The sequence below is a fragment of the Miscanthus floridulus genome, chromosome 14, assembly GCF_019320115.1.
Source record: "Miscanthus floridulus cultivar M001 chromosome 14, ASM1932011v1, whole genome shotgun sequence".
NCBI lineage: Eukaryota > Viridiplantae > Streptophyta > Magnoliopsida > Poales > Poaceae > Miscanthus > Miscanthus floridulus.
In genome coordinates this window covers 25320058-25330009 of record NC_089593.1, presented here as the reverse complement: position 1 = coordinate 25330009, position 9952 = coordinate 25320058, and the positions used below count along the sequence as shown (strand labels likewise).

General features: G+C 46.4%; 2 pseudogenes; both read right to left on the bottom strand.

Annotated features, from left to right (window-relative positions):
* Positions 1-466: 466 nt before the first annotated feature.
* LOC136502829 (uncharacterized) lies at positions 467-1830 on the bottom strand (annotated as a pseudogene).
* Positions 1831-6818: 4988 nt separating this feature from the next.
* Positions 6819-7613, bottom strand: LOC136503214 (citrate-binding protein-like; annotated as a pseudogene).
* Between the last annotated feature and the right edge of the window lie 2339 nt (positions 7614-9952).

Sequence of the window (9952 nt, the reverse complement as noted above, 5' to 3'; positions counted from 1 at the left end):
CTTGCCACAACCTCCTGCTGCAGTTGCTAGGGCATCGTGGATGCTCATGGGGAGCGAAGGGATGCAGCGCTCCTCGGCAGTGGGAGTGGGAAGCGAAGGGAGATGGCAGTAGGGGCGCGGGCGGTCCCGTGTGTGCGCGGAAAGTAGGGGAGCAGCGTTAGGTGCAGCAAGAAGTGCTTGGAGTGGCGGGGAGGGGAGGGGCGCGGGAAGCAAGAAGCATAGGGAGCGGCGCAGGTAGTCCCCTGCATGTGCGTGCAGCAGGCGTGGACATGTAGCAGGCGTGGGCAGTGGCGGAGGACGAAAAAAATTTAAGGTAGGGCGAAGTCGATAACATATATAGTAAAGTAATATCTCTCAAAATGGTTCATTAGACATTGTGATAGCGAAGCACAAAGTACAAGCATTTAGGATATAAAGAACTATAGAAAATACAAGTAAAATCAACTAACCATGTGACGATGAAGCTTCAATCACGCCTAGGCGGCCTAGGCAATTGCATTTGCCTATCTTTCTTGTTTTGAAATGTATTCTTGATCTTCTCAAGATCAATTCCTTTGAATATTTCTCGCTCAATGTAGCACACCATTAAGTAATTGAGCCAATCATCAGACATCTTATTGCGCAATTCTGTTTTGATAATCTTCATAGCTGAAAAGACCCTTTCAACTGATGTCGTCGCTACCGGTAGTATCAATGCCAACTCAATTAGACGATAAACTGATGGGAAAACAGTATGTCTATCAAGTTCAACCATTTTTGCAGCTAGACTTGCCAGATCATGACAATCTCTAAACTCCTCAATTCTTCTCACATGAATAATAAATAACTCAAGTTGATCTTTTATACCCTTCTTTTCGAAATAGGAGAAATCACCAGAATATATCTCAGTAAGCCGAGCAAGCTTGTGCACATCAAATTTAGAGAATGAATCTCTCGGGTTAAGACAAGAAAAGCAAACAAGCAACTCTGAAGATACCTCATTAAACCGATGATCAAACTCTGTGGTAATAGCATCTATAACAGCATAGAAGATATCAACACGAAAATAATGGTCTTGAGTGATGTTGTTCTTGCCCCCTTTTCTTGATCTTTCAAATCTTGGTACTGCTTCATTCATATTTGGTATTGGGATATCATTTTCACTGCAAAATTTTGTGGCTTCCTGTAATAGTGGCTCCCAACCATCATTCCTCAAATTCATCGAACGTGTTTTCACATCAATAACCAAAGACATGGCTTGAACAATATTTTGATCCTTCCTTTGCAAGATAAGAGAGAGCTCATTTGTGATGCGCAAGATTTGCAACATCATCTTCATGATGAACACAAAGCTAAAAGACTCCATGATTTCCACTAAACCTCCTGCCCTACTTGGATTACGCTCATCTTGATACACAATTTGTAGAACTTCAATTACTAAATCCCACATTGATTCAATACGAAGTAATGTCTTGTAATGAGAACCCCATCTTGTATCTCCGGGTCTAGCCAAGGATGTTGCTTGATGTTTCCCTCTTCCTGTGGAAATCTCTCCACTGCTCAACTTGCCTAAAAGAATCCTGCGCTGCTTATCTAGCAGTAAATCCTTCCTCTTGCAAGATGAAGTAGTGGTGTTCACAATCAAGGCCACATAATCAAAGAAATCCTCCATAGATGAACAACATCTTGAGATGGAAACAACTAAAAACTGCAATTGATGAGCAAAGCAATGGACATAGAAAGCATATGGGTTCTCATCACGAATAAGCTTCTGAAGGCCATTAAATTCTCCTCTCATATTAGAAGCACCATCATACCCTTGCCCTCGTAGATTTGCAATGTGTAACCCATGCTCACCAAGTACTTCAACAACTGCTGTCTTCAGTGCTTCTGAGGTTGTCTCCTTAACATGCTTAATACCTAAAAATCTTTCAATCACTTTTCCTTTCTTGTTCACAAACCTACAACATAGATATTATAATTTGATTAGCTAATTTTAACATTAACAATTATATAATCAATTACAATAACAATTAACATTATATAATCAATTACTTACCTCACAACCACAGCCATTTGTTCTTTGACAGATATATCACGCGATTCGTCTATAAGAATGGAGAAAAGACAACCCGCCATCTCTTCCTTTATTGCTTTGGTGACCTCAATTGCACAACACTCTGCAAGTTCTTTTTAAATTGTTGGGGAAGTCATCTTGGCATTTTTGGGACATGTCTCATCAAATGCAAGCCTCACTTGTTCATTCCTTTCTTTATACCAATCAAGAAACTCTAGAAAATTCCCCTTATTCAAAGAAGCAAGGGACTCATCGTGTCCACGGAATGGTTCACCTTGCAATGTGAGCAAACTCACAATACCCAATGATGTATCCAACCGAGTTTCATATTTGATTAGTGCATCTTTTGTATGTTTGTCAACCTTATGTTTCACACTTGTTCTTTGATTTTTGAAATCTTCATATGTTGTCCTACACTGATTGTGGATTTTTCCATCATGTTTTGGAAGCGCCAAATATGCATTCTTCCAATTGTTAAACCCCAATGTTGTAAAGACATCATATCCAAATTTGTCATCGATTCGATCACGCTTGAAAAGATAACAATGAAAACAATAGGCCCTATCCTTCTCCACACTGTATTCAAGCCAAGGATGTTGCTTGAACCAACTTTTCTGAAAGCATCTTTTCTTATTTGTTTTAGGGAAATTATAACCAATTGGTTGAGTCGGACCCTTATCTATGAAAGCCCTTCTAACTTCGGATCTAATGTTGATAGAAAATTGATCAATCGGTATACGAAGCCCCGCATCAGTGATAACGTGATCCGGATTGAACTGAGTTATAATACCTTCCCCATCAGTTTCAATCTCCTCTTCATCTTGTAATCCTGCCATTTCATTTTCCATCTCCTCTTCAACTGCAGCGACAGCTTGTTCATACTCATCTAAGTCACAGTCAAAGTCATCTTCCATATTAATATTTTATAATTCCCTGTGTTTCAAAATCAATCAAAGCAAATTAATTTGAAAACCAAATGATTGAATAATAACAATGGGAAAACAAAAAAGTATCAGAGAGTTGGATGACTTACTGCGTATGTGCTGAGATGCGACCTGCGTCCTGCGACTGCGAACTGTCAGTGCGACAGTGCCGAAGGCTTCGTCTCAACGTCGGTGATCGCCGGCTTGCTGTTGCTGCCCGCACCGCATCCGAGACCGAGAAGCGAAGTCACGAACTGCCGTCTGCCGAACTGGCGAGCCGCGATAGGAATTTGGAGCGACCGGCGGCGGAAGGCAAAGCCGCAAAGGGGTCGTCCTTACGCAGTTACGCTAGAAAATGAAAGGGCTAGCTAATGTGCTTGCGCGGCCCACAAGCACAAGCCCACAAGGCAAGCGTCAAGGCCCAAAAGGCAAAGGCCAACTAATGAAGTGAACGGTTCAGACGTTCAGTCATCTTCCTCGTGCGGACATTCAGAGTTTGTTCGATAGGACGATAGTAGCAGCCAGCGGACCTTCAACCTAGAATCCATGGCAGCCGGATCAACTTGGGGTGGGTATCCGCGTGGAGCCAAGGTAGGGCGAGCGCCCTACCTTGCCCTAGCGAGCCCTCCGCCCCTGGGCGTGGGTGTTCGAACGCTCACGTTCGTCCAGACGTTCGGACGCTAATACTGCTCTTTTTCTTTTCCTTCGCTGGCCTTGGTCATGAGTCTCTTCTTCGTCCTTGCAGCCATTTGGATTGCAAGGCAGATTGCACATGCTGCATGCACACGATTGTCATTGGCAATTTGGCATACAAATCCAAAGCATGGGCGCTTGTAATGACGGGATTGGGACATTGGGTCACTTGGATGCATGGGGAATGGGGATAAGATGGATGTTACACTACAACATCGGATGCCGAGCAACTGAAATATGGCTAGAGGCTTGGGATAGAAACGGCATGGTGTGATGCAGGTGGAGTAAATACTCGCTCGTGACAACACCTGTAAAATATTATCACAAAACCCGTCCTACATCCTGTGAGTAATTTTGCACCCATGTCCACGGGTTCGGACACCCATCGGATGTGTTAATTTCACAAGTAATATATCATCATGGTTGCATTAATAAGTATACAAAGTTGAAAACAAGCAAATTTGTCATCTATGTATCGCGCACCTAGTCATCTACGTACCATATAGGTGTCATGTAATTATACAAGTTTTTGAAATGGACTAACAATTTAATGCTTAGGTTCCAAACATATTGTTAACAACTTGATATGGGAACTTAGTTGCATGAGATGTTTTTTATATTTTGGGCCCCAATAGGCACCCTGCAGGTGCGGTTTAACATCCGCACCCACCCCTTATTCATTTTGAGCCCTGGCCCGATGAGACCCACGGGAGCAATTTGGCACCCGCACCCACACCCTAGCGAATGTGGCATCTGCGGGTCCAACTGTCATCCCTAAATATGGCTAATTGGTTTCATTAGATTCAATAATTATATGCCTTTCTTTCATGATGTTTTGAAGGATTGGAGCTTTTTAATGACCTGTTTGTGTCGCCTAGTTTTTTCTCCGGTTCCCTTCATTTACATTTCATGGAGATAGGAAATATAGAAAAGGAAAACTTTCTATTGCCATGATTTGCACTTTGAGCCTTTTTTGCTCTGCCACTCTTGTCTTCCTCCACTCATGGTCTATGTCGTCATCTTCCTCCCCACACCTGCCACCCTTCTTCCCCACACTCATCGAGATCCGCCCCACCATCGTTGTGCTGCACTCCACCCCCACCGATGCCATGGTGCCCCTCTCCATCGCATGCGCCTCCTTCCTCACGCTCGCATGGCTTGCCCTCTCCTCTTCATTTGCCACTAGCCCACTACCGGAGATTGAGCTATTTTGGAAGCTCTACCAAACAAGACCATCACTAAGAGTCTAGAGCGTGAGCGAGCATGAGCAATGAGGAGTAGAAGTATGAGCAGCGGTGAATTGATTGGAAACGCTACCAAACTAGATCTTAGCAGCATTATGTCATTCTCAATGGAGTTTCATCAGAATTTGTATTTCATAAGCTGTCACACAAGCATTTTCGAAGACATAGCAACGTTGCTAAAGAAGAGAGAGAAGAAATGGTTTTGATGGGATTGAAACTCTCTTGACACGATTACTAACTTCTTATAAGTCATGAAATTAAATGTTTTTTTGTGAAAATTTTAATTAAATGTTTATGAAATAACCATAGAATGAAACTTTCTTCCGTGTTCCATTTATTTTATATGAGATTACCAGTTTTGAAAACAACGTCATGAAATTCCTCACTGAGACTAGCGTAGAGGCTGGGTTGTTCCAATGCTAAAATTTAATGATTGTATGTAATATTTGTTATTCCAGCTATGAAAGTCATTTATTTCGTGGTACTTCAGATTATTATTGGCTTCCTGTCGAAAAAGTTAATTGTTCCAATCCGTGGTATATTTAGGATTGTTAGGGCAATCCCAATGAGATATTAATGATAGTTTCTATTCCTATTAACTACCTTGCCAACTAAGAAAAAGCTAATGTCGAAATCTAATTAATAAAAAAAGAGAAAAAAATATGATGAAACCGTTTCTCAGGAGAGAAACGAAGTCCTCGCGACGACCGATGCGGGAAGAAACCGCAACTTTGGCGCTGGGAAGAAACCAGCGATTTCTGCGCGCTCGCGCTGGCTCCTCCGTGCTCGTTGTCTCGCCGTCCGTCCAGGCCGCGGTTGTCGCGCCGCCGTCCGCCCAGACTGCGCTTGCCGCGACGCCGCGCCGCCCAGGCCGCCTCACCGCGCCACTGTCCGCCCGGCTGCGCTTGCCGAGCCGCCGTCAGCCCAGGCCTGGGCCGGCCGAAGGACGTGGCGTATACGCTGTTGCCCAACATATGTGCTACTACGAGTTCATCAAGGTGAAGGACGTCGAGGAGTTTCGGGACGGGAAGGTGGTGGACCTTGTCGACGTTGAGGTCGGAGGCTACTACGAGCTCGTTGTCACCACGTTCACAGGTGAGCCACCGCGTGCACATGCATCTCTATCCACATGCTGCGTGCACATGCTGAGGAAGGAGAGAAGATGGTAGTCAGAGGAGGAAGAAGATAGAGTTGGGAGAGAGAAAAGATAGAAAAAAAGGCAACATTTATTAGACCAAGACACTTGTACTGTGGAGAGTAATTTCTATGAATGATTTTTTTTTATGTGGCCAATATGAAAATCGTGCATAGTTTGTACCATTGGGACCGCCCTTACATAAGCGTAATGTATTATTTCACATTAAATTTCTTTTGTCCCGATATGAAATTAAAGTCCATTTCTCTAATGTTTTGGATTGTGTCAGCCTGGCAGGTGTGAAGATGATTGATGAAATAAATTCCTAACCCATTAACTGGGCCAAAACTTCGCCCATGGGCTGCAGTCGGACTTGTACGTTATCGATAAAGCCGTGAGGAGAAAAGGATAAATTAAAAGAGTTGCGTTCCTCTATAGCCCTATTGAACAATGGAAGTACAGCAACGATGATTACATTCGCAATCACACATGCACGTCATAAATAAACTAATAAGAATGCCAAAGAACATATCACCATTATTTACACACTGATGACAGGAATAGCCGAATAGCATATATATAATAATCATGCATAAACCATATATATACAAAGATAATAGTATGATACATACAGGCGTGCACTAAACATGCATGCGCAAATGCATACTCCAAGAACACTCAGTAATCATCGTATAAATAAGCTGTCCCAAATAATATATAAACCCTGCTGGCGGCTCTCGAATGAAATGAAACCATCAATTGATCAATCAATCTTTCCTAAAGATCCTGACGTTCTTCCAGCGCGACTCCATGCAGCTGGAGGCGTGCCTCTGCGCGTACACGCCGAACTTGAAGCAGTGCGAATCGCCGCCGCGGCCCGGCGCCCGCAGCTTCTCGACGCCGTCGACGTACACGGTGACCGTGGACGAGCCCACGTCGTGCACCACGTTGAGCCGGAACCAGCGGTCGTAGATGCCGTCCTCCACCACCTGCCGGTCGTAGTACCGCAGCGCACCGTCGTAGACATGCAGCATCAGCGTCGTGGCGTGGGCGCCGGCGCCGAACACCTGCATGAATGCATGATGGACACCCCCGTCGTGCCGGAGGGCACGTAGCCGTAGCCCTCGAACTGCCACACCCCAGAAGAGTAGTCCTAGCCCGAGAAAGTAGAAACAGATGAAAACACCCAACCAAAATCTTCTTGTGCTGTGCAGTGCTAATCTACGCGACAAGAGGTAACTAGTTATCACACAGAGTATAGGTGATTAGATGTCATCATCATCTTTGAATTTTACCGTCATCCTGATCTCCGTTCTGGGGCTGGTGTGGCTATTGCGCTCGTGGGGCTTGTCGGAGGACAGCACCCACAGCTGCCGGACGCCGCCGTGGAAGCTGTACCGGTCGCCGCTCGGCACGTCGTAGGGGCGCTGCAGCTCGAAGTAGCTCTCAGTAAGCTTCACCTCCGTGAACCCCACCGTCGGGTCGCCACCGCGGACAGGGGCCTTTGCGGCACGTGAAGCCGCCGCCGGCGACGGCGGCGCCAACAAGGCTACTGCAACCATGCAGACACAAACACAGCTGGCAAGCCAAGGGAGAGGGAGGAGAGCGTGAGAAGCCATCGGCATATGCAGCTGACGTGACAGTTGCCTCTGCTGCAGCTCTTCTAAGCTGGCCTTTGTGATCTGAGACTGAGGATCTGCAACTAAGGATCATGTGGCTTAAATACAAGAAGGCCCTGGGGATCTTACTAAACTGGGAGAGAGGTAGATATGGACAGGTTTGTTCCTATAGAAAATTGCAGCTTTGCATTGTTAGATTGATCTCCACCAGTTGGCCTAATGGTCAATTGGGACCTTGATTTGTGCCCTGATCGGGGGCGCCCAACCGTTCTTCTGGCTGATGGCCCCCCGTCGCGCAGCGCTATAAAGAGGAAGGTGGGGGCCGGGGCGCAATACACGAGGTTCATCGCAGCCGCCAGCGCCCCACCGAGGTTCCTAGCCCTAGTCTAATCTAGAAGGGCGCGCTGTGAGCGATGAGAAGCACCACTGCCTTCACCACCGCCTCTGCACAGTGTCGGACGTCCACACTGCCGCCTTGACGCCACTGGAGCGCTACCCCATCGCCGACCTTATCATCAACACGTCGCGGCCACCTTGTTGATGGCGTGACCGCCGCGACTGCCTTTTGGTGAGGTATATCAGCAAGTCATCCCATCTAAGCCAAGTTTTACCTACTAGATCTGCACATAGAGGTCCAGTAAATCCTATCATTGGTATCAGAGCCAGGTTCTAGTGTGTAGATCTAGTCTTTGGGGTAGAAATCACGAAGATATTCAGAAGGAGGTGGTTTGAATCGGATTGAAACCCCAAATCCGAAACCCTAACCCTAACCCTAACCCTAGAAAGTAAAGACAGAGAAGGGGAGGACGTACCCGGTTCTTCCCGCCGCCGTCACCACCGTAGGGTTAAGGTTAGGGTTTCGTGCGGGAAGAAACCCGCCGTCGCGCGGGCAGAACAGGCCAAGCCGCCGCTCGACGCTGGGTCGCCGGGGCGCGGGCTTAGGGCACCGACACAGGACCGCTCGACGGCGGCGCGCTCACCCACTAGGGAGCGCGCGCTTCGGCGAGGGAACCCATCGCGGCACCGCACTCTTCTTCTCCGACGTCTGTTGCACTGAGGAGAAAGGGGAGGAGCTAGGTAAAAGCATCTAGGCCCCTAGTTGTGTTTCGGTGATTAATGACGACACGAGATTACTATGACTAACGTGTGTTTTGCAGAGGCAATTTGAGTTAGGTCATGGTAATGGAAATTGATTGGGCAATCATGGTTGTCATGCCCCTATCGATGGAAATCGTTTCGGTTTTCAAAGAATGGACGATAAGGTTAAGGACGGACTAGTTCTAAGTGTCGTTTGGCGTTAGAGAGACACTTAGAGTAGTTTAGGACTTTGTTTTTCCTTTAGCCATACTATTAAGGGGGGTATGGACTAGTAGCTTGACCTAGGTAAGTCTAATGGATTAGGTGTGGTGCACACGTGTCAAACTTAGCACTAGGTAGCTCAAGAATAGCCCTAAGATCGATAGAAGTAAACTTCATTCTCGAAGGATTTCGAATTAGAAGTGAATGAAGGGTCAAATGACTGATCGGACATAGGTTTGGTTGTGACCGGACGCAGCTTGAAGAGTTCGGTCAGTTCATTTGATCTGCAACTACAGTCATGTACTGACCGAACGCTAAATAGTACATGACCGGACGCTAGGGTGTCTACGTCCGATCAACATCAGAGAGCATCCATAGGGGCATTTTGGTGACCGAACACGTTCAGTGGGTGATGACCGGACGCAGGTCAGAGTCCGGTCAGAGCTAACGGCTCTCTATGACACAGTGATATGTACTACTAACCGGAGCGTCTGGTTACCCTGACCAGCGCTTCTGGTCACCCCGAAACTTGCTGAGTTGGCCTCCAACCATTATGTTTTGAATGAGGAGGTATAAATACTTATCCCACTCATTCATGGGAGGTCACTTGCCCAATTGTTCAGCTGTGAAATGTCTTTGGAGTGCAAGGGCGAGCAAGAGCCTAGTGTGGTGATTGATAGTTGATAATCCAAGATTAAGGACCTCACTAGTGCATAGGGAGTAGCAAGTGTGCATCCACTTTTCTTATTATGCTTGTCTTGGTCAAGTGAGAGTTTGTGCTTATTACTCTTGGTGATCGCCATCACTTAGACGGCTCGGTGGTGGTTGGGAGCTTGGTGATCATCCGATAGAGCTTGTGGATGACCTAAGTCATGTTGTGAGCGGTTGTGGGCGATTCACCATGACGGAGTGTCAAAGAATCAGCCCGTAGAGAGCACTTGATCCTTGCGTGGATCAAGGAGGAGCTACACCCTTATGTGGGT